General features: G+C 38.4%; 1 long non-coding RNA gene across 1 annotated transcript; it reads left to right on the plus strand.

Annotated features, from left to right (window-relative positions):
• The first annotated feature begins 19 nt into the window (after positions 1–19).
• On the plus strand, positions 20–6439 carry LOC141428028 (uncharacterized). Its single transcript, XR_012451396.1, has 3 exons — positions 20–1185; positions 1688–1843; positions 2172–6439. It is a non-coding gene; the product is annotated as an uncharacterized lncRNA (long non-coding RNA).
• Positions 6440–6695: the final 256 nt, after the last annotated feature.

Raw genomic sequence — 6695 nt, forward strand, 5'->3', positions numbered from 1 at the left:
ATTTGCAATAAATCAGTTTTTTCGTTTGCAAAAGTGCATTTTAATTGAACCAGCCTCCGAAGAAAACAAAATAACATTGGTCCTTCGAGCAACGGGGGTGAGAACATCGCCAATTCACTATTTGCAAGTCGAAGAATTCACTCAGATCGAACGCCATTTGTTTCCCGGAGCACCTACCGCATTTCATCAATTTTAATCAACAACCGTGAGTACGAAACCACATAGCACAGAGCAGACACAAATTATCTGCGACTGTGATCTTGATCTTACGTCAAGCGCGCGAGAGATAAGCGCCTATCACTTACTTACTGCCAACATAACAACGCAGGTCATTGCGGTGGAGAGAGCAGGGTGCAGTCAGCAAGTGTGCTACTGGCCTTAATTACGAGATTGTCTATGCAAGGACATTAAAAAAAAAAAAAAAAAAAACTATCAATCGACCCTTTTCCTAAAAAAGTGATTTTAACACGGATCTTTACAATTATATTATTACAATATATACACTATTTACAAAGTAATACCGAACGACGAACAACATAAAATAAAAACTAACGGGCAGAAGATATTCTACAGTACAATAGTACAAGTGCAAGTAGCATTTTATCAATTTTCATTGAGCTGAGTAAACATGGAATTAGCGACATTGATAACGCAAAGAGGTGCCTTGAAAGGAAAACTTACCAGAGCTGCTAACTACGTTGCAAGCTTTGACACCTTAACGGATAATATACGCGAACTCAAAGTTCGTTACGACGATTTATCACCGCTTTTAGACAAGATTGATACTGTGCAAACACAGATCGAAGCACTCGACGCTGGCGACGATCGACAGCCGGTTCACGATCGAGAACGGGAAACCAACGAGCAAAAGTACTTTCAGACGAAGGCGGCTATGGAACGCATACTTTTCCCCTCGTCTCACAACAGCACACTCAGAGACTCCCAGATCACCCAATCTACGGTCAAGTTACCTCAGCTACAGTTACCTTCGTTCGATGGTTCAATAAAGGACTGGCCAGTATTCAAGAACATTTTTCAATCCGCAGTAGATACAGCGGACATTCCAGTATTGCATAAATTTCAGTATCTCAAAGTGTCGTTAAAGGGTGAGGCAGCAGGTCTCATTAGTTCGTTGCTTATATCGGAAAGCAATTACAATAAAGCATGGGAAATATTAATTCAAAGGTATGAAAATAAAACCATTATTGTCAATCACCATATAAAATCATTTGTTAACCATCCCACTGTAACTAGATTCAATTTAAAGGAATTCTTAGTCACTTTACAACAAGGTTTGGACTCCCTACGGGCATTGAACCTACCAGTAGATGAATGGGATGTGTTGTTAGTATTTATACTCACTCAAAAGCTGGATAATTCCCTCCGAGCTGCGTGGGAAATGAGTCGCAAGGAGACGGCTATACCTAAATACAAAGAGCTCGCGGAATTCCTTAGCTTGAGAGTGACTGCCTTTGAAATGTTAACAGAAAGACAATCAGATAAGCCAATTTCTAGTCAAACCAGAATGTCACATTTAACCTCAATATCTAACTCTAATAGTAGCAATAGCTGCCCCATGTGCCCAGGAGAACACCGGTTGCATAAGTGCCCGTGCTTTCTCGAATTATCTGTACCAAAACGAATTGAATTTGTAAAAGCAAAATGTTTATGTTTTAACTGTTTACAGGTTTATCAGCCTAAGCACATTTGTACCAAAACAACATGCTTCACTTGTCGTGGCAAGCACCACACAAGCATACATATGGATACCCAGCGAAAAGTAAATTATGCTGCAGTGGCAGACAATTGTAAACAACAGTCACATACACCCAACATTTCCACAGTGAGTGAACAGATGCCCAATAATTATAGCTCATACAATCAACAAACACTCGACATACCTAGCATACACACTTCTAGTCAACAGACAAACAATATTTCTAGCATACCACTATTATGTCAACAGACACCCAGTATTTCTAGCATACACACTCATGGTCAACAGACAAACAATCCTAGCATACACACATCAAGTCAACAGACAGCCAATCCTAGCACACATGCTTATAGTCAACAGATAGCTAATATTCCTACAAACAATCTTAAAACAGCTTCAACATCAACAGTCATGCTAGTAAATACTAATGCACCACAAATTTTACTTTCAACAGCCATTGTTAACATCCGCGATGCAGACGGCCGCTGGCACAAGGTGCGCGCACTGCTGGACTCGGGCAGCGAAGTCAATATCATGTCACATCAGCTAGCAACAACACTTCGGCACAAGCTTACTTATAATTCATGCCATATACAAGGTATTGGCCATACACACAAACAAACTCAAGTGAGTACAACCACTGACATAACCTCAAGATTCAATGGTTATCATGCTAGTCTGACATTTGTAATAATGGACAACATAACAGTCCCATTGCCACATTCTTTTGTCAACACCCAAGCTTGGAACCTTCCAGTTTCACAGGCTCGTATGTTGGCGGATCCTACATTTTTTGTCCCCGGTAACATAGATCTACTCTTAGGGGCGGAAATATTTTTTGACATCCTACAATCAGGCCACATAAGACTAGGACCTAGTTTGCCACAGCTTATAGAGACTCTCTTTGGCTGGATAGTGTCTGGTACATATATAGCAGATATAAAAAACATAAAATCGCCACAAATTAGTTTATTTGCTACTGCACAACAAACTGACGACATCTTGTGTAGGTTTTGGGAACAAGAAGAAGTCAAACCTCACAAGTTTCTTTCTAAAGATCAACATTATTGTGAACAACTGTTCCAAAACACAACGGTTCAGACCAAATCAGGTCATTACATGGTTGACTTACCTATAGTGCCTGATAGACTCGCTGAATTAGGAAATTCATTTAACACAGCTTATCGTTGTCTTTTACAGCTTGAAACCAGATTTCAAAAGGATCCAAATTTACACATTGAATATAGAAAATTCATACACGAGTTTATTGACTTGGGACATGCAGAGTACATAACAGACTTTAATCAACCTACATGTCTCAGCAAGTCTTACTATTTACCTCATCATGCGGTTTTAAGACCCGATAGTCAGAGCACTAGGCTCAGAACTGTGTTCAATGGCACTGCTAAGACTAGCACAGGAATTTCATTAAATGATATACTCTACGAGGGTCCTAACATTTATAATGATTTACTGGACATAATAATTAGATTCAGATTATATAAATATGTGTTTACATCAGACATTGTAAAAATGTTTAGGAACATTTTTATAAATCCAGACCATCGTTCACTGCAACGTGTGTTGTGGAGGGATTCTAAATCAGATGCATTACAATGCATTCAGCTTTCGACTGTTACATATGGGACTAAATGCGCTCCCTATCTAGCTTGCCGTACTTTACGCGATCTAGCCGAAAGAAATAAGTTAAAATACCCTCTTGCCGCTGATTGCATTCAGTCAGATTGCTACATGGACGATTTTTTGTCAGGTGGGCAATCCTTAGACCATGTAAGAGCTTTATGTACTGAACTCATTGAATTATTAAAAACAGCGAACTTTGAATTACATAAATGGTCTGCAAATCACCTTAGTATACTCGATCACATTCACAAGCTGCATTTAGACCCAGATCAGAGCAATAGTTCATACGATTTTACTCCTGAACATATGGTTAAAACATTAGGTTTACGATGGATGCCATCTAGTGACAGATTTCAGACTTACATACCAGAATTTATTGAGGTAAAACCTACAAAGAGAAATATTTTGTCTCAAATATCTCAAATTTTTGATCCCATAGGAGTACTTGCACCCACAACAATATTAGCGAAAATACTTATGCAAGATATTTGGAAACTTAAGTTATCATGGGATAACGAACTGCCTACACAGATTCAGCACACTTGGTTTGAGTTTTGTAAACAGTTAGGCGACTTAAGACTAATACAAATACCTAGATGCTATTTTGCAGATCTTCCATCGACTATCACGCTGGTAGGCTTTTGTGACAGTTCTGTAAAATCATTTGGAGCTTGCTTGTATCTACATGCAACTTATCATAACCGAAAACCTACTTGCAACTTAATAATGGCTAAAACTCGAGTTGCACCCATACGCACTCAATCAATTCCCCGACTTGAGTTGTGCGGCGCACTGCTGCTATCGCAACTCGCGGATAGATTTCTAAATGCCACAACAAATAAATTACATGTAGGTGAATCAGTTTTATTTACAGATTCGTTAATTGTGCTCAACTGGATTAAGACACCGTTTAATAGAAAACTTAACCCTTACGTTTCACACAGACTTATGGAAATTATAGAAACGACCAAGAGTGAATCCTGGCATTACATTAACACTAAGGAAAACCCTGCAGACTTACTAACAAGAGGCGTTTGTCCTAATAAGTTGCCAGCACTAACTCTTTGGTGGCAAGGACCATCATGGTTGCTTGAGGAGCAAATTCAATGGCCCTTAACCGTGCCGTCTATCCCTGCAGAGTCAGAGTTGACTGAAGTTACATGTAAAACCAATTTTCATGTAGTGACTAACGATCAACATAACGAATTCTATGAGATTTTCTTAAAATATTCTAGCTTCAGCAAACTAATAAGAATTATTGCGTTTGTTCATAGATTTGTACACAATTTGAAAAACAGGCAAAACCGTTTATTATCTCATTTGTCAGTTCAAGAGCTAGATTTAGCAAACAATTTTGTCTTTAAAATAGTTCAAGAGAAAGCCTTTCCTAGAGAACTCAAAGAATTAAAACAGTTAAAATCACAATCTGACAGTCATACTACTAGAGCTGACACAAATACTGACTTGTTTACATTTAGATCAAGTCCATTGAGAAAGCTTAATGTATTCATGGATATGCATGGACTAATTCGAGCAGGCGGACGTATAAGACATTCCGACATCCCTTACAATCATGCTCATCCTATTATACTTCCAGCTAAGGATCATATCACAACACTCGTAATCCAACACTACCACTTAAAGCTGCTACACACTGGTACACAGACCACATTGGCTACTATCCGTTTTAAATACTGGCCTATAAATGGTCGAAATGAAGTACAGAAGGTAATACACAGATGCACACGATGCATCAGATTCAGAGCGCAGGCATGTGGACAGCAAATGGCTGATCTGCCAGCCCCAAGGGTGACTCTGCATCGTCCTTTTACACATGTTGGAGTTGACTTCAGCGGTGCTATTTATCTAAGAACTTCAATGTCTCGCAACTGCAGATATCAAAAGGGATACATATGTTTGTTTGTGTGCTTAGCTACTAGGAATTTACACCTTGAACTTGTAACTGATCTTACTTCGCAGGCTTTTATTTGCGCTTTAAAGCGGTTCATTTCTCGAAGAGGAGCTTGCAAGTGCATGTATTCTGATAATGCTGCTACTTTTAAGGGCGCTAATAACGAATTAGCTGAACTGTATAAAATGTTTAAGTGTGAAACATCTTACTCTGAAATTGTCAACTACTGTGCCATGAATGCCATGCAATGGAAATTTACTATTCCTCTAGCAAGCCACATGGGTGGAATTTACGAGGCAGGCATAAAAGGAGTTAAATCTTTACTTAAACGACACCTTTGTAATGCAAAACTAACCTACGAGCTTATGTATACACTGTTAGTGCAGGTGGAAGGAATCCTGAACTCTAGACCTCTTTGTGCATTGACAGATTTGCCTAATGACTTGGAATACCTTACGCCTTCACACTTTATTTTGGGAACAGCAGTTACAGATCTGCCAGAACCAAATTTGTCAGACATGAATGAGAGCAGGTTAAACATGTATCAGAAAGTTAGTCAAATGAAACAAAAGATTTGGAAACAGTTTTATAATAACTATTTGTCAGAATTGTTACCTAGAAACAAATGGTTGAAAATTCAAGTTAACTTAAAAATAGGTGACATGGTTATTGTAAAAGATGAGGCTACCCCGCCTACCTGCTGGCCACTAGGTAGAGTAATCGCTGTAAACAAAAATTTCACTGATGATCTCGTAAGATCAGCGTTAATTAGAACGGCCACAGGCGAGTACACAAGGCCTATACATAAACTTGTTTTGTTGCCAGACAGTAAGACTGTGTAGTACTTGTTGTTTAATTAAGTGTTTTCTTTTTGTAATAAAGAAGACAAGCATGCATAAGTAATTATTTACACAATGTATTACAATGTATGTTCTCATGTATTAAGTTAATTTTAAGTAACTAATTCAAGCTTTTCTACTAAGAAAGCGGGGGAAAATGTTCCGAATGAGACGGAAACTGTAATTTGTATATCTCTCTCTCTCTCTCACCGGCTTCCAAGCCGTTTGCGTAGCTGTGACCGCGCTCCTTAGTTTTAATTTCGTGATTTGCAATAAATCAGTTTTTTCGTTTGCAAAAGTGCATTTTAATTGAACCAGCCTCCGAAGAAAACAAAATAACAGGATGGTCCATTTCTTCCTGTAGATGTTGTGCTGAGTGCCCTGGAGTGAAAGTGGGCTCTGTATTGCCAAATATTCAGTCATTTTTTATTTTCATTTCATAGTGTTTAAATGGTATACTAAGAGGCAAGCCAGAAAACAAAACTGTTTAACATAAAGGTTAAATATCAAAACATTAAAAATGATCCCTGAGCCTTTGACATTACAGTCACTAACAAAGAGAATGACGTAAGTATCAAAATAA

This window comes from Choristoneura fumiferana, chromosome 5 (assembly GCF_025370935.1).
Source record: "Choristoneura fumiferana chromosome 5, NRCan_CFum_1, whole genome shotgun sequence".
In the NCBI taxonomy this organism is placed as follows: Eukaryota; Metazoa; Arthropoda; class Insecta; order Lepidoptera; family Tortricidae; genus Choristoneura; species Choristoneura fumiferana.